Below are 19,469 nucleotides of genomic sequence, written 5' to 3'. Positions count from 1 at the left end.
AGAAGGAAAAAAAAAAACAAAAAAACAAGGTCACAAAAGTTATAAAAATATATATATATGAAGTTTGCTTTTTTTAAAAAAAAAGGATTTTTTTTTTTTTTTGCAAAGTAATAGTAGGTTATAAAAGTAAAAATTAAGGGAGTAATAGAGGACTTAAAAATTTTAAAAAAATTTTAAAAAAAGAAAGAAAGAATGATCATAAAAATAGTAAAAATATATATAGGACTTTCTCTGATGTTGTTGTGGGTACTGTGGGTTCAGTTCATTTTCGGCTAGTTCCTTGTTCCGGCTTATATTTCTTAAGATCTATAGGCCCCTTCCTATGTAGTCGCTACTAACCACGGGGTTTTAACCCATTGCCTGTCGCTTCCAAGGCGGTTCCCTCTGTTATAGCTTCTTCTGTTTGTTGGTCTCTTCAGTGTCTGATTTCCGCCCTGATACAAAGGGGGCGGTAGTGAACACTTTTTGTTTTTTTAAGGCTCACTTGTTCAGTTGTGTTGTGGGGAGGGGGGAACGCTGCAAACAAATAACACTGGCGTGTGCTCGCAGTGCCTCAGCCACATTGGGTCTGCCCCCGCTCACAGCACATGTACCCTTCCTGCCCACACTGCTCAGGCTCTAGGTTGCTCCGCCGGGAACCATCCACAGCCGGTCCTGGGCTGCTTGCACCTCCCAGGTCTAAACCACTCAGGTTCAGGCACTTGGGTAGTCCTCAGAGGCACAGACTTGGTTGGGCCTGCGTTTTGTGCCCTTCCCAGGTCCGAGCAGCTCAGGTGATGAGGTGTTTGGCGAGCACGGTTGCTGTGACTTATCGCCTCCCCGCTGCTCAGTTATCTGGGTGTACAACCGGTGCACCTTCTCAGGCGGATTTTGACTGTCCAGAACCCCAAGAAGTTTTAGTTAGTAAAGAAGTCTGCTTACAATTTTGTAGATAATGTCTCTCTGGGGCTGCGATTGCCCCCTTCCGGCTCTGGCTGCCTGTCACCAGAGGGGAAGGTCTGCAGCCGGCTATCTCTGTACAGTCCTTTGTTCCGTGCGCAGGCCTGACAGTGTCTTAGGTTAGGGATGGCTTTTTGCGTGGTAGATATCCCACAGTCTGGTTTGCTAGCCCAAATTACTTCACTTAGATAGCGCTTGGGGTATTCAGGCCAGATCCTTACTCTAAGCAATGCAGCCCACACTGCACCTCCCTGCCCAGCTCCTGCTTGCTAATGGCGGATGCAGGCGTCTGTGCTGCTTCTCTGCTGGGGGAGTTACTGTAGGGCTCGTAATCTGTGGGTTTTAATTGTTTATTTATTATTCCTCTCTGTTATGTTGCCCTCTGTGCTTCCAAGGCTCGGCACAGACACGGCAGTAAGAATGTTTCCTAGTGTTTGGAAACTTCTCTCTTTTTAAGACTCCCTTCCCGGGATGGAGCTCCGTCCCTCCCTCTTTTGTCTCTTTTTTTGTCTTTTATATTTTTTCCTACCTCCTTTCGAAGACAATGGATTGCTTTTCTGGGTGCCTGATGTCCTCTGCCGGCATTCAGAAGTTGTTTTGTGGAATTTACTCAGCGTTTAAATGTTCTTTTGATGAATTTGTGGAGGAGAAAGTGTTCTCCCCATCCTATTCCTCCACCATCTTAGCTCCTCCCCCTCTCCTTTGCTTTTAGCTTCTCTTCTTTTCAAAGCTATTTGTAAACCCTCCCCAGACAGCCATTTTACTTTTTTGCATTTCTTTTCCATGGGGATGGTCTTGATCCCTGTCTCCTGTATAATATCATGAACCTCCATCCGTAGTTCATCAGGCGCTCTATCTATCAGATATAGTCCCTTAAGTCTATTTCTCACTTCCACTGTATAATCATAAGGGATTTGATTTAGGTCATACCTGAATGGTCTGGGAATCTGAGACCACCTGACCTGCCTTGAGAAACCTATATGAAGATCAGAAAGCAACAGTTAGAACTGGACATGGAACAACAAACTGGTTCCAAATAGGAAAAGAAGTACATCAATGCTATATATTGTCACCCTGCCTATTTAATTTATATGCAGTGTACATCATGAGAAACGCTGGGCTTGAAGAAGCACAAGCTGGAATCAAGTTTGCCAGGAGAAATATCAATAACCTCAGATATGCAGATGACACCACCCTTATGGATGAAGAGGAACTAAAGTGAAGTGAAAAGGAACTAAAAAGCCTCTTGATGAAAGTGAAAGTGGAGAGTGAAAAAGTTGGCTTAAAGCTCAACATTCAGAAAACTAAAATCATGGCATCTGGTCCCATCACTTCATGGGAAATAGATGGGGAAACAGTGGAAACAGTGCCAGACTTTATTTTTTTAGGGTCCAAAATCACTGCAGATGGTGATTGCAGCCATGAAATTAAAAGACACTTATTCCTTGAAAGGAAAGTTGTGACCAACCTAGATAGCATATTGAAAAGCAGAGATATTACTTTGCCAACAAAGGTCCATCTAATCAAGGCTATGGTTTTTCCAGTGGTCATGTATGGATGTGAGATTTGGAGCATAAAGAAAGCTGAGCACTGGAGAATTGATGCTTTTGAACTGTGGCATTGGAGAAGACTCTTGATAGTCCCTTGGACTGCAAGGAGATCCAGCCAGTCTATTCTAAAGGAGATCAGCCCTGGGATGTCTTTGGAAGGAATGATGCTAAAGCTGAAACTCCAGTATTTTGGCCACCTCATGGGAATAGTTGACTCATTGGAAAAGCCCCTGATGCTGGAAGGGATTGGGGGCAGGAGAAGAAGGGGACGACAGAGAATGAGATGGCTGGATGGCATCACCGACTCGATGGACATGAGTTTGAGTGAACTCCAGGAGTTGGTGATGGACAGGGAGGCATAGTGTGCTGTGATGCATGGTATCACAAATAGTCAGACACGACTGAGTGACTGAACTTAACTGAACTGAACTGAATGGTCTATTGGTTTTCCCTACTTTCTTTCATTCACAATGTTTAAACAGAAAATTTAGAGTTCTTTAAGCCATAACCAGTGTTTTATGTTGGCTTATTCACAAGTTTAGAGGTGTGAATGTATTTTCCTAAAGGATCCTCTGACCTAGCGCCTGCAGCAAATGTTTACTTTATCACTCTTGCCAGTGGCTGCACATGCAAGAAACTAATTTCTTTAATTTATTTTGAAATCCACATTAGAGACATTATCTCACTAAGCTTCCCCAAATCCTTATTATATTTATATTATTGATTCAGTAACCAACACAGAGAGCATTAAAGGACTTTTCCAAGGTTATAGGTATAAAAATGGTTCATGGACAACCCCCATATCTTCAGATGCTTGGCTAAGCAAGCCTGTCTCTCAGTTTTGCTTTAGTTATTTTGCCTAAAGGAAAAGGTGTCCTTTTATAACAGACATATAAACTTTTCCCAGGAGGGCAAACAGTTTAATAGCATCATTTTTTAAAATACCATGCTTTCAAATCCACCCTTCTTCATATCCTCCAGGAGAATACATTATCAAATGTCTGATCTCTCTTGCCTACTATCATTCACTCTTCTGACCCTCAGCCTTTAATCTCATTTTAAACAAAACAATGATCTATTTAAAACAACTACGAAAGTTGAAACTCCAGTACTTTGGCCACCTCATGTGAAGAGTTGACTCATTGGAAAAGACTCTGATGCTGGGAGGGATTGGGGGCAAGAGGAGAAGGGGACGACAGAGAATGAGATGGCTGGATGGCATCACTGACTCGATGGATGTGAGTCTGAGTGAACTCTGGGAGTTGGTGATGGACAGGGAGGCCTGGCGTGCTGCGATTTATGGGGTTGCAAAGAGTCGGACATGACTGAGCGGCTGAACTGAACTGAATTAAGATATATCTCTGATCAAATTACACTTTATATTTTGTATTACTTCTCTTTATCTTTCCAAAAGGAAATGAACATGCAGTTTAAATATTCAGTATATATTTTATCAATCTCTTACTTATTGACACCTTCCTGTATTGAAGTGGTCCTCTATCTATTGGAAGCTACTAGTAACCTATTAATAACCAGCATCAATAGCTTCTATGATGTTTCCCCCCTTTGCTTCTTTCCATTCTCTTTTCTTTCTTGGTTCCTGTCCTCCCTCCTCTTCATTATCTCCTTCTCTTCCTTCCCCCCCATCTATTTTCTTTTTGAATAACTTTCTTTAAAATTTGGAAACATAATATTTGCACTTAGTGAAAATAATATGTTTGTTAACACTAAAATATTAAAGTACAGACAACAAATAGTAGAATAACAGAGGCAGAAGATAGGATTAGTGAATTAGAAGATAGAATGGCAGAGATTTACTTTGAACCACTGATAATAATATTTGTTAGGTAAGTATTACCATAATTTTAGATAATATAATATGATTGATATCTGTTAACTTTTGTGAGACATGATTGAATTCTGTTTTGAAAACACAGACCATTCAAGGTATTTCAAAGAGAAGGAATTAAACATACAGAATTGGAGTGTCATTTTTGGTTTTGGTTCATTGTATATGGAGCTTGAAAGTTGTCATTCCTATGCATTAAATGAGAAAAAATGAACAAGCTAAAAATATACAGCTCTTCTTAGATTCTGTCAGAACATCACACAGAACAATAGGCCGGCACAAAATTGGGAAAGGAGTATGTCAAGGCTGTATATTGTCATCCTGCTTATTTAATTTATATGCAGAGTACATCATGCAAAATGTGAGCCTGGATGAAGCACAAGCTGGAATAAAGATTGCCAGGAGAAATACCAATAACCTCAGATATGCAGATGACACCACCTTTATGGCAGAAAGTGAAAAGGGACTAAAGAACCTCTTAATGAAGGTGAAAGTGGAGAGTGAGAAAAGTTGGCTTAAAACTCAACAATAAAAAAACTAAAATCATGGAATCCAGTCACATCACTTGATGGCAAATAGATGGAGAAACAATGGAAACAATGAGAGACTTTATTTTCTTGGTCTTCAAAATCACTGCAGATGGTGACTGCAGCCATGAAATTAAAAGACACTTGTCCTTGGAAGAAAAGCTATGACAAACCTAGACAGCTTGTTAAAAAGCAGAGGCATTACTTTGCCAACAAAGGTCTGTCTAGTCAAAGCTATAGTTTTTTTCCAGTAGTCATGTACAAATGTGTGAGTTGGACCATAAAAAATGCTGAACACCCAAGAATTGATGCTTTTGAACTGTGGTGTTGGAAGAGACTCTTGAGAGTCCCTTGGGCTGCAAGGAGATCCAACCAGTCAATCCTAAAGGAAATCAGTCCTGACTATACATTGGAAGGACTGATGCTGAAGCTGAAGCTCCAATACTTTGACCATCTGATTCAAAGAGCTGATTGACTAGAAAAGACTCTGATGCTGTGAAAAATTAAAGGCAGGAGGAGAAGGGAATGACAGAGGATGGGATGGTTGGATGGCATCACCGATTCAATGAACATGAGTTTGAGCAAGCTCCGGGAGACTGTGTAGGTGGTATGCTGCAGTCCATGAGGTCACAAAAAGATGAACATGACTGAGTGACTGAACAACAGCAACAGTTTCTTCGATTTATAAAATAATTGAAATCAGGTCAAACTTCTGTCCCCAGAATTGGAGAGACAGACAAGGAAATAAAAATTCACAACTTCCTGAAGTTTTCTGTTTTGTGAGAACCAGAAACAGAGAAAGAAGAGCTAAACTATAATTGATGAGCTTCTAGCAGCTCAATATGAACAAGTTTGCATTAAAATCTCTAGAAAGTCTCATTTTTAAAGGAATCTCTACACTGCCAGTCAGTCCAGATCTCTGTGACTGTTCCCATGCAAGGTACCAGCCTCAACTCCCATGGCCAAGCCCACTGCTATGCGAGTGATTGGGCCTAGCTTTTCCAGTTGTACACTTGCACATCAATAGCCTGGAACCCTGTTAATGGACCCACTGCCATGTGACCATGTAGAGATATGCCCTGCCATTTGCCATGTCCCCATGTGATATTCTGCAACCACAGAAGTGCACATCTACAGTCATGACCCCCACTGCCTGCACCACTGGGCTCACCCCAGCTGTGCATTTGCATGTCCCTGGCAGACCCTTGTCATGTGCATCTACCACTTTGTGCTCTAAGATCCTGCTGCCACAGGAGTGTACACTGACATAGGGGTCCCACAGTTCCTTTGGGCCTAGATAAAGCGCTAAGCCCTGTCACTGCCTGTATCACTGGACTTACCAGCAGTTAGCACTGCATACTACGGGTCCAATACACATCACTAGCCTTCGTTGCCATATGCACATGCATGTGGCAAGTGGACTTGTGCCCTGCCATCTGTCTTGTGACAATGGAGAGAACCTGTAGCCACAGAAGTACATAAAAACAGCCAGAGGCTTGCATCTGCCAGTGTGCCAACAGTTGTTCCTTGATCCTTGCTGTTAGCCCTCTTCTTCACCACTACATGTGTGCCTGCAATTGGTGCCTGATACTACACAGGCCCCTGAAACTGGCCCCATACAGCTGAATATGTGCACATCATTGGTTCCAGCCACCACTATTACCTGTCCTGATCCCAAGTTCCTTGACCTTAGAGGTGCCACTGAAGACCCCAACAGACCTTGCAGCCACATAATAATGGAACATTATTCAGCCACAGAAATGGAGGAATCTTGCCATTTGTAACAACTTGGAGAGGCTTTGAAAGTGCTGTGCTAAGAGAAATAAGTCAGACAAGGAAACACAAATACTGTATGATCTCACTTATATGTGAAATCTAAAGACAACAAACTCACAGAAATAGAAAGTATAATGATGGTTGCAAAGTTTTGATAGGTGGAGAAAATTAGGAGATATTGGTCAAAAGGTACAAGCATTGATCATAAGATGGATAAGTTCCACGGATCTGGAACAACAAGATAAGTATTACTACAATATTGTATTACATTCTTAAAAGTTATTATGGCAGTAGAACTTCAACTTTCTCACAAGAAAACAACAGCAACAAAATAGTAATTATGTCAGGTAAAGAATGGGCTAACTAGTTTTATCATTGTAAATATTTTGCACTATATACTGTATAAAAATCATCATATCATATACCTTAATGTTATACAGTGTTATATATTTAAATAAATCTGGGAAAACTTTAAAGAAAGCCTGCTGTAGGAAAACTGATAACATACTAGTAAAGCCTTCCTTTAGTTTACTTAATAGTATTATACAAATGTTGATTTTTTAATTTTGATAAAAAATACATGGTTATAAAAGATGTTAACATTAGCAGTAGCTAGGTAAAGTGTATACAAGAAGTCTCCCTATTATCTTCTTGGCACTTCTCTAAATATAAAATTATTTAAAAGTAAAACATGCATAAATTCACCACACACAAAAGAAAAAACAGTATGTTTTGGGGACACACAAAGATAACAAGGAAACAAAAACCACTAGAGAAAATTTTAGCTTTTGTATCAAGATACGGCAAACAATAAACACAGTGTAACTCTTAGGGAGATTAATATGAAGTCTCATAATAAAAACTTTTTTTCCTCAGTGTCTTTAGCCTAGTACACTCTGCACTACTTTCAACAACAACAAAAGAATTGCAAGGCATGTTAAAAGACAGAAAATACAGCCTAAAGAGGCAGTGTGGACATCAGACATGTAAGGAATTATGTACAAATATTTTGGTAAGCATAGAAGAAAAACAATAGAAGGAAATGAGGGTGGAGAATTTACAAAAAGGAAAAGAGGTAGTACAAGCAAGGTTGGGAGAGAGATAGACTGGACATTTGGAACTGCCAAGTAGACACTGATATATTTAAAATAGGATAGCTAACAGTTCCCTGTATAACACAGAGAACTCTGCTCGACATTCTGTAATAACCTAAAGGGGAAAATAATTTTAAAAAGAGTAAATACATGTAAATATATAATTGAATCACTTTGTTGTATACAACATTGTTAATCAACTATATGTCAATCTAATTTTTTTTTAATTCAGATGCTACTGACACTATGAATTGAAATTTACAACACCTGCTGCACTATAGTAAATGCTTTTGCAACTAATATATGAAGAGGTGTTGGGAATTTCAGCCAGTGCAACTAGACAAAACAACTGTAGAGATATTGATTGGAATGCAAAAATTATAAAGCTCTGTGATAGAAAACTGAAATTTTGGAAACAAAATATATATGAAGAAATGACTGCAAAGAGTAACAGAATTCAATTAACTAGTAAGGCATAAAATTAACATGCAGAAAAGACAAGAACAGTGTTCACTTCAATCTATAGTTTTATTGTTAGCATTTATCTTCATATTTAGAAATGTATCTATCCTTCATATGTGTGTGTATATATATATATATATATATATTAAAGCAAATAAAGGACTTTATTAATGTTGTTCAGAAACAAGACATAAACATAACAGAAAAGAAAGCATAAAATTAAATAATTTATCTAAACCCCTTAAAATTTAAATTTGAAATATTTTTAGGGACTTGTATTCTTTAAAAGATAAATGCTTAGTTCTATCCGTAAAGACCAAGAAGCAATAATAACTTAGCAGAAACAAGCATGACTAGTGCTTTGAGAAGGCCACAAGATACATCCCCCACCTAAAGGAGCCAACATTTCTTTTGAAGAAATAGCAAATCCTGGGTATTGTCAAGATGTATGAAATGAGACCAGAATATTTATGCACAAAGCAATTAACATTTCAAAGATAGACTAAAGAGGTTCATTTGATCAAAGAAGTGATTTGAGCATTAAAAAATGACCTAAGTTGATTTAGATTGAATATGTAAAACTCCACTTTTACTGTGGGAAGCAACTAGATTGTAGTTGCATCACCAATATCGTAATGAAAGTGTCAAGCAAAGGTAAATAATTAAAAGTTTATCTTGTCTTTTATGAAGTAACTGTATTTATGGATAACAAAAGAGCCCTAGCTAATGAGAAAAATTATTCTTTACAGAGGTCCAGGTAATAATTGTGGAAAGAACTAAACAATCAGAAGTTTAGGAAGTCCTAAGAAAATCTAATTCAAGCAAATCTTCTTTATGTGTATTTTCTTTATAACAGGTTATTTAAAAAGTAAATAAATTTAAATATTCAAGCTTAACATCACTGAGAATGAGGCAATTAATTATTGTTTGGAAGATGACAAATATGTGAAACATAGCATAACTTCTAAAAGAAATTATTCTAACCACATTTGAGCTAAAATCTAGTTAAACCATTAAAAATAATTTTTATTTCTTACACACAGGGGTATGTGGATAGGTGGATAAGTTAGCTTGGCATAGAGTCAAACAATTGAAATCTTGACTGAAACAAATCAAAACATAAATGTGTATTCTGTAACCACTGAAAAAGTTAAAGTAGATATCAAATGATACCAAGAAAATACTTTTAATTTCATGAGCTATGACAGAATGCTTCTATGCAATAAAATATCCATTTTTTTAGAGATATAAACTATTATAGAAAGGTAATATATACAGAAGAAGACATTCTAAACTATTTCAGCAGTGAAAAGCTAAAAAACTGTAAAACAGGTTAGATAAAGCTAAAGCAAGTAATCGCTAATGGATAGTGAGTTACTTTGTGAAGTAATCATTCTCTCTACTTAGGTGTTGTACGTTTTAATATTCCATAGCTAATAAATAAATTAATAGTAGACAAACATATAGATCAATAAATGGCTAAAAGAGTAGATAGGCAGAGAGAATAGATGAATCACAGTTCAAATTAGCCTCTGGAGAAAGCAAATATAAAATAAGATTAATGCTAAGAATCCTTAAACTTACAGTCAAATACTAAATAGGAGCAATGGAAAAATCTGGAGTAATAAAAAGGGACATGTGTTTATGTGATATAATTAGCTCCCTCTCCCTCTGGACTACTTCCTATGCTAAGAGGCCATAGTAATGATAATTTTCAATAGATTAGAAAAATTAAAGAGGTATGTAATAAGTAAGTTAAGTATTTGTTTGATGCTAGGATCCAAGTGCTACAGAAAGGATCCTGAAGGATTTCTGGGAGACCAGAATAAACAAAAAAGGTAATGTATATATTCAACCTCAGTGCAAATTTTAGGATGAGTTTCTAAATTTTCAGTTCAGTTCAGTTACTCGGCCGTGTCCGACTCTTTGTGACCCCATGGACTGCAAAGTGCCAGGCTTCCCTATACATCACAAACTCCTGGAGCATATTCAGTCTCATGTCCATTCAGTTGATGATGTGATTCAACCATCTCGTCGTTTGTTGTCCCTTTCTCTTTCTGCCGTCAATCATCCCCGGCATCAGGGTCTTTTCAAATGAGTCGGTACTTCACATCAGGTAGCCAAATTATTGAAGCTTCAGCTTCAGCAGCAGTCCTTCCAATGAATATTCAGGACTGATTTCCTTTAATGTTCAGTTCAGTTCAGTTCAGTCACTCAGTCGTGTCTGACTCTTTGCGACCCCATGAATCGCAACACACCAGGCCTCCCTGTCCATCACCAACTCCCGGGGTTCACCCAAACTCATGTCCATCGAGTCGGTGATGCCATCCAGCCATCTCATCCTCTGTCATCCCCTTCTCCTCCTGCCCCCAATCCCTCCCAGCATCAGGGTCTTTTCCAATGAGTCAACTATTCCCATGAGGTGGCCATAGTATTGGAGTTTCAGCATCAGTCCTTCCAAAGAACACCCAGAACTGATCTCCTTTAGAATGGTCTTGTTGGATCTCCTTGCAGTCCAGGGGAATCTCAAGAGTCTTCTCCAGCACCACAATTCAAAAGCATCAGTTCTTCAGCTCTCAGCTTTCTTGACAGTCCAAATCTCACATCCATACATGACCACTGGAAAAACCATAGCCTTGACTAGACGGACCTTTGTTGGCAAAGTATTATCTCTGCTTTTGAATATGCTATTTAGGTTGGTCATAACTTTCCTTCCAAGGAGTAAACATCTTTTAATTTCATGGCTGCAATCACCATCTGCAGTGATTTTGGAGCCCAAAAAAATAAAGTCTGGCACTGTTTCCACTGTTTTCCCATCTATGTCCCATGAAATGATGGGACCAGATGCTATGATCTTAGTTTTCTGAATGTTGAACTTTAAGCCAACTTTTTCACTGTTCTCTTTCACTTTCATCAAGAGGCTTTTTAGTTCCTCTTCACTTTCTGCCATAAGAGTGGTGTCATCTGCATATGAGGTTATTGATATTTCTCCCTGCAATCTTGATTCCAGCTTGTGCTTCTTCCAGCCCTGCGTTTCTCATGATGTACTCTGCATATAAGTTAAATAAGCAGGGTGACAATATACAGCCTTAATGTACTCCTTTTCCTATTTGGAACCAGTTTGTTGTTCCAGGTCCAGTTCTAACTGTTGCTTCCTAGGATGGACTGATTGGATCTCCTTGCTCTTCAAGAGACTCTTTAGAGTCTTCTCCAACACCACAGTTCAAAAGCATGAATTCTTAGGTGCTCAGCTTTCTTTTTTTTTCATATATATATATTCCAGTTCTAACATCCATATATGACTACTGGAAAAGCCATACCTTTGATTAGATGAACCTTTGTTGGCAAAGTAATGTCTCTACTTTTTCATATGCTGTCTAGGTTGATCATAGCTTTTTTTCCAAGGAGTAAGACTCTTAATTTCATGGCTGAACTCATTACCTACAATGATTTTGAAGCCCCAAAATATAGCCTCTCACTGTTTCCATTGTTAACCTACCTATGTGCCATGAAATGATGGTACCCGATGCCATGATCTTAGTTTTCTGAATTGTTGAATTTTAAGCTAACTTTTTCACTCTCCTCTTTCACTTCCATCAAGAGGCCCTTTAATTCTTTGCTTTCTGCCATAAGGGTGGTGCCATCTGCATGTATAAAGTTATTGATAATTCTCCTGGCAATCTTGATTCCAGCTTCTGCTTCATCCAGCCCGGCATTATACCTGATGGACCCTGCATATATGTTAAACAAGCAGGGTGATAATATACAGCCTTGACAGAATCCTTTCCCAATTTGGAACCAGTCTGTTGTTCCAAGTGCAGTTCTGTCTGTTGCTTCTTGACCTCCATACAGACTTCTCAAGAGGCAGATAAGGTGGTCTGGTATTCCCAACTATTTAAGAAATGTCCACACTTTGTTGTGATCCACAGTCTAAGGTGTCGGCATAGTCAATGAAGCAGAAGCAGATGATTTTCTGGAACTGTCTTGCTTTTCCAATGATCAAACAGATGTTGGCAATTTAATCTCTCATTTCTCTGATTTTTCTAAATCCAGCTTGAACATATGCAAATCACGGTACACATGCTGTTGAAGTCTGGCTTGGAAGATTTTGAGAATTATTTTGCTACAATGTAAGATAAGTGCAATTGTGTGTTAATTGAACCATCTTTACCATTGCCTTTTTTTGGGATTGGAATGAAAACTGACCTTTTCCAGTCCTGTGGCCACTGCTGAGTTTTCCAAATTTGCTGACATATTGAGTGCAGCACTTTCACAGCATCATCTTTTAGGATTTGAAATAGTTTAACTGGAATTCCATCACCTCCACTAGCTTTGTTCATAGTGATACTTCCTAAGACCATCTTGACTTTGCATTCCAGGATGTCTGGCCCTAGAGAAGCGATCACATCATCATCATTATCTGGGTCATGACGATCTTTTTTTTTTTTTTTTCAGCTCTTTTGTGTATTCTCCTCTTCCTAGTATCTTCTGCTCTGTTAGATCCATACTATTTCTGTCTTTTATTGTGTCCATCTTTCCATGAAATATTCCCTTAATATCTCTAATTTCCTTTAAGAAATTTCTAGTGTTTCCCATTCTATTGTTTTCCTCTATTTCTTTGCATTGATCAATGAGGAAGGCTTTCTTATCTCTCCTTGTAATTCTTTGGAACTCTGCATTCAAATGGGTACATCTTTCCTTTTCTCCTGTGCCTTTAGGTTCCCTTCATTTCACAGCTATTTTTAAGGCCTCCTCAGACAACCACTTTGCCTTTTTGAATTTTTTTTTTTTTTTTGGATATGGTCTTGATCTTTGCCTCCTGTACAATGTCATGAACCTCTGTCCATAGTTCTTCAGGCTATCAGATCTAATCTGATCTGATCAGACAGGCTATCACTCTATCAGATCTAATCTGTTGAATCTATTTGTCACTTACACTGTATAATCATAAGGGATTTAATTTAGGTCATACCTGAATAGTCTAGGGTTTTCCTTGCTTTCTTCAATTTAAGTCTAAATTTGGCAATAAGGAAGTTCATGATCAGCTACAGTCAGCTTCTGGTTTTGCTTTTGCTGACTGCATACAACTTCTCCATCTTTGGCTACAAAGAATATGATCAATCATATTTCAGTATTGACCATCTGGTGACGTCCATGTGTAGAGTCTTCTCTTGTATTGTTGGAATAGGGTGTTTGCTATAACCAATATGTTCTCTTGGCAGAACTCTATTAGTCTTTGCCCTGCTTCATTCTGTACTCCAAGGCCAAATTTGTCTGTTAATCCAATATCTCTTGACTTCCTACTTTTGTATTCCAAACCCTATAATGAAAAAGGACATTTTTTGGGGTTGTTAGTTCTAAAAGGTCTTGTAGGTCTTCATAGAACCGTTCAATTTCAGTTTCTTCAACATTACTGGTTGGGGCATAGACATGGATTGCTGTGATATTGAATGGTTTGCCTTGGAAACAAACAGAGATCATTCTGTCGTTTTTGAGATTGTATCCAAGTACTGCTTTTTGGACTGTTTTGTTGACTATGATGGCTACTCCATTTCTTCTAAGTTATTCTTGCCCACAGTAGCAGATATAATGGTAATCTGAGTTAAATTCATCCCTTCCAGTCCATTGCACTTCACTGACTCCTAAAATATCGATGTTCACTCTTGCCATCTCCTGTTTAACCAATTCCAATTTACCCTGAATCATGGACCCAACATTCCATGGTCCTATGCAATATCAGACTTTATTTCCATCATCAGTCACATCCATAAATGGGTATTGGTTTTGCCTTGGCTCCATTTCTTCATTCTTTCTAGAGTTATTTCTCCACTGTTCTTCAGTAGCATATCGGGCACCTACTGACCTGGGGATTTCATCTTTCAGTGTCCTATATTTTTGCCTTTTCATCATGTTCATGGGTTCTCAAGGTAAAATACTGAAGTGGTCTGCCATTGCTTTCTTTAGTGGACCATGTTCTTTCAGAATTCTCCACCATAACCTGTTCATCTTGGATGGCCCTACACCACATGGCTCATAGTTACATTGAATTAGACAAAGCTGTGGTCTATGTGATCAGTTTGATCAGCTTTCTGCGACTGTGGTTTTCATTCCAGCCACCCTTTAATGGATAAGGATAAGTAAATTTTTTAACCAATTTTCTGTTGATGGCTGGGATTTCTAACTATCATTTCAGTTCAGTTCAGTCGCTCAGTCGTGTCCGACTATTTGCGACCCCATGAATCGCAGCACACCAGGCCTCCCTGTCCATCACCAACTCGCAGAGTTCACCCAGACTCATGTCCATCAAGTCAGTGATGCCATCCAGCCATCTCATACTCCGTTGTCCCCTTTTCCTCCTGCCCCCAATCCCTCCCAGCATCAGAGTCTTTTCCAATGAGTCAACTCTTTGCATGAGGTGGCCAAAGTACTGGAGTTTCAGCTTTAGCATCATTGCTTCCAAAGAAATCCCAGGGCTGATCTCCTTGAGAATGGACTGGTTGGATCTCCTTGGAGATCAAGGGACTCTCAAGAGTCTTCTCCAACACCACAGTTCAAAAGCATCAATTCTTTGGCACTCAGCCTTCTTTGTAGTCCAACTCTCACATCCATACATGACCACAGGAAAAACCGTAGCCTTGACTAGATGGACCTTTGTTGGCAAAGTAATGTCTCTGCTTTTGAATATGCTATCTAGGTTGGTCATAACTTTCCTTCCAAGGAGTTAACATCTTTTCATTTCATGGCTGCAGTCACCATCTGCAGTGATTTTGGAGCCCCCAAAAAACAAAGTCTGGCACTATTTCTACTGTTTCCCCATCTATTTCCCATGAAGTGATGGGACCGGATGCCATGATCTTCGTTTTCTGAATGTTTACCTTTAAGCCAGCTTTTTCACTCTCCACTTTCACTTTCATCAAGAGGCTTTTGAGTTCCTCTTCACTTTCTGGCATAAGGGTGGTGTCATCTGCATATCTGAGGTTATTGATATTTCTCCCGGCAATCTTGATTCCAGCTTGTGTTTCTTCCAGTCCAGCGTTTCTCATGATGTATTCTGCATATAAGTTAAATAAGCCGGGTGACAATATACAGCCTTGACGTACTCCTTTTCCTATTTGGAACCAGTCTGTTGTTCCATGTCCAGTTCTAACTGTTGCTTCCTGACCATGCATACAATTGCAAAGAAATAGAGGAAACCAACAGAATGGGACGGACTAGAGATCTCTTCAAGAAAATTAGAGATACCAAGGGAATATTTCATGCAAAGATGGGCTTGATAAAGGACAGAAATGGTATGGACCTAACAGAAGCAGAAGATATTAAGAAGATATGGCAAGAATACACAGAAAAACTATACAAAAAATATCTTCATGACCCAGATAATCACGATGGTGTGATCACTGACCTAGAGCCAGACATCCTGGAATGTGAAGTCAAGTGGGTCTTAGAAAGCATCACTACGAATAAAGCTAGTGGAGGTGATAGAATTCTAGTTGAGCTATTTCAAATCCTGAAAGATGATGCTGTGAAAGTGCTGCACTCAATATACCAGCAATTTGGAAAACTCAGCAGTGGCCACAGGACTGGAAATGGTCACTTTTCATTCCAATCCCAAAAAAAGGCAATGCCAAAGAATGCTCAAACTACCACACAATTGCACTCATCTCACACGCTAGTAAAGTAATGCTCAAAATTCTCCAAGCCAGACTTCAGCAATATGTGAACTGTTAACTTCCAGATGTTCAAGCTGGTTTTAAAAAAGACAGAGGAACCAGAGATCAAATTGCCAACATCCGCTGGATCATGGAAAAAGCAAGAGAGTTCAGAAAAACATCTATTTCTGCTTTATTGACTATGCTTTATTATTTTTAACTATAGGTCACAATAATTAGAGAGGAATACCTGATGTCATCTTGTGTTGTTGGTGGGAACATAAATTGGTACAATTGCTATCGGGAACAGTATGGAAATTCCTTTTAAAACTACAAATTAAACTACTTTTGTTGTTATTGTTGTTCAGTTGCTTAGTCATGTCCAACTCTGCGACCCCATTGACTGCAGCAGACCAGGCTTCCATGTCCCTCACTATCTCCTAGAGTTTGCTAAACGCATGTCCATTGAGTCAATGATGTCATCCAACTATCTCATTCTTTGTTGTTGCCCCATTCTCCTTCTGCCCTCAATCTTTCCAAGTACAAGGGTCTTTGCATTGAGTCAACACTTTTCAACAGGTGGCCAAAATATTGGAACTTCAGTTTCAGCATCAGAAACTGAATATTCAGAGTTGATTTCTTTTAGGATTTATTGGTTTGATCTCCTTGATATCAAAGAGACTCTCAAGCATCTTCCCTAGCACCACAGTTAGAAGGTATCAGTTCTTGGGCACTCAGCCTTCTTTATGATCCAACTCTCACATCCATAGATGACTACTGGAAAAGCCATAGTTTTGACTATACGGACTTTGTTGGCAGAGTTATGTCTTTGCATTTTAATACACTGTCTAAGTTTGTCATAACTTTTCTTACAAGGAAAAGAGTCTTTTAATTTCATGGTTGCGATCTCCATCCACAGTGATTGTGGAGTTCAGGAAAATAAAGTATTTTACTGTTTCCACTTTTTCTCCATCTAATCACCATGAGGTGATGAGACTGGATGCCATGATGTTAGTTTCTGAATGTTGCATTTTAAGCCACCATTTTTACTCTCCTTTTTCACACTCATCAAGTGGCTCTTTAGTTCCTCTTCAATTTCTGCCATTAGAATGGTATCATCTGCATAGCTGAGGTTGTTGTTATTTCTCCTAGCAATCTTATTTCCAGCATGTGACTATTTAATCTGTCATTTCACATTATACTTAGTTGTATATAAGCTAATTAAGCAGGGTGACAATATACAGCCTTGATGTGCCCCCTTCCCAATTTTGAACCAGCCCATTGTTTCATGTCTGGTTCTAATTGTTGCTTGTTGTCCTGCATACAGGTTTCTCAGAAGACAGGTAATAAAAAGACACTTGTTCCTTGAAAGAAAAGCTATGACTGACCCAGACAGTTGTGATCCCCACAAGAGTGATACTGGTGGTAAAGAACCCTCCTGTCAATCCAAAAAACATAAAAGATGCAGGTTTGATTGCTGGGTTGGAAAGAGCCCCTGAAGGAGGACATAGCAACACACTCTAATAGTATTGTTGCCTGAAGAATCCCATGCACCAAGAAACTTGGCAGGCTACAGTCCATAGGGTCACAAAGAGCCAGACATGATAGAAGGGAATTAGCCTGCATACACATATTCTAAATATTTAGCATAGTTGATGAAGCAGAAGTAGTTTATTCTGGAATTTTCTTGCTTTTTCCATGATCCAATGAATGTTGGTAGTTTGATCTCTGGTCTAATAAGGTATCTAGGTTTGCAATAGCCTTTCTTCCAAGTAGCAAATGTCTTTTAATTTTATGGCCACAGTCACCATCTGCAGTGATTTTGGAGCCCAAAAAAATAAAATATGACCCGGAAATCTCACTATGAGCATATACCCTGAGAAAACCACAATTCAAAAAGACACATTTACCCCAATGTTCATTGCAACAACATTTACAATAGCCAGGATAGGGAGGCAATCTAGATGTCCTTTGACAGATGGATGGATAAAGAAGTTTTGGTACATATATACAAAAGGATATTATTCAGCCATAAAAGAAAAGAATTTGAGACAGTTTTACTTAGGTGGATAACCATAGATCCTATTATACAGAGTTAAGTAAATCAGAAAGGGAAACATAGGTATTGTATACTAATGAAAAATATTGAAAAATGGTACTGATAAATCTATTTGCAGAGAAGGAGTGGAGACATCGATATAGAGAACAGACTTGTGGATACATTCAGGAAGGAGAGGGTGGGACTAATGAAGAAAATAGCATAGACTTTTCCCGAATCAGGGATCAAAACTTGATCTCCTGCATAGCAGGCATATTCCTTACTAGCTGAGCCACAGGGGAAGCCCCATATATACATTACCATGTGTAAATAGATAACTAGAGGGATGTTGCTATATAACACAGTGAGCTCTGTGATGACCTAGGCTTGTTAAGTGGGGGGTGTAAGGGGGTAGGAGTGTGGAAGAAAAGCTCAGTGGGAGTGAAGACATTTATATATATATATGTATACATATATATATATATATATATATATATATATATATAATTATGACTGATTTGTGTTGTTGTAGGGTATAAATCAAATCAACACTGTAAGTCAATTATTCTTCAATTAAACATATTTTTTATTTTTATTTTTTAATTTATTTATTTCAGTTCAGTTTAGTTCAGTCACTCAGTCGTGTCTGACTCTTCACAACCCCATGAATCACAGCACGCCAGGCCTCCCTGTCCATCACCAACTCCCAGAGTTCTCCCAGACTCACCTCCATCAAGTCAGTGATGCCATCCAGCCATCTCATCCTCTGTCGTCCCCTTCTCCTCCTGCCCGCAATCCCTCCCAGCATCGGAGTCTTTTCCAATGAGTCAACTCTTCGCATGAGGTGGCCAAAGTACTGGAGTTTCAGCTTTAGCATCATTGTTTTCAAAGAAATCCCAGGGCTGATCTCCTTGAGAATGGACTGGTTGGATCTCCTTGGAGACCAAGGGACTCTCAAGAGTCTTCTCCAACACCACAGTTCAAAAGCATCAATTCTTTGGCACTCAGCTTTCTTTATAGTCCAACTCTCACATCCATACATGACCACAGGAAAAACCATAGCCTTGACTAGACGGACCTTTGTTGGCAAAGTAATGTCTCTGCTTTTGAATATGCTATCTATTGGAAGCTAATTACTTTACAATATTGTATTAGTTTGGCCATACATCAACATGAATCCACCACAGGTGTACATGTGTTCCCCATCCTGAACCCCCTCCCACCTCCCTTCCTATCCCATCCCTGTGGGTCATCCCAGTGCACCAGGCCTGAGCACCCTGTATCAAACCTGGACTGGTGATCTGTTTCATGTATGGTAATATACATGTTTCAATGCCATTCTCCCAAATCATCCCACCCTCGCCCTCTCCTACAGAGTCCGAAAGACTGTTCTATACATCTGTGTCTCTTTTGCTGTCTCGCATACAAGGTTATCGTTACCATCTTTCTATATTCCATATATATGCGTTAGTATATGGTATTGGTGTTTTTCTTTCTGGCTTACTTCACTCTGCATAATAGGCTCCGGTTTCATCCACCTCATTAGAACTGATTCAAATGTATTCTTAATGGCTGAGTAATATTC

The sequence above is a fragment of the Bos javanicus genome, chromosome 12, assembly GCF_032452875.1.
Source record: "Bos javanicus breed banteng chromosome 12, ARS-OSU_banteng_1.0, whole genome shotgun sequence".
NCBI classification, from domain to species: Eukaryota; Metazoa; Chordata; class Mammalia; order Artiodactyla; family Bovidae; genus Bos; species Bos javanicus.
This window is presented reverse-complemented; position numbering follows the sequence as displayed.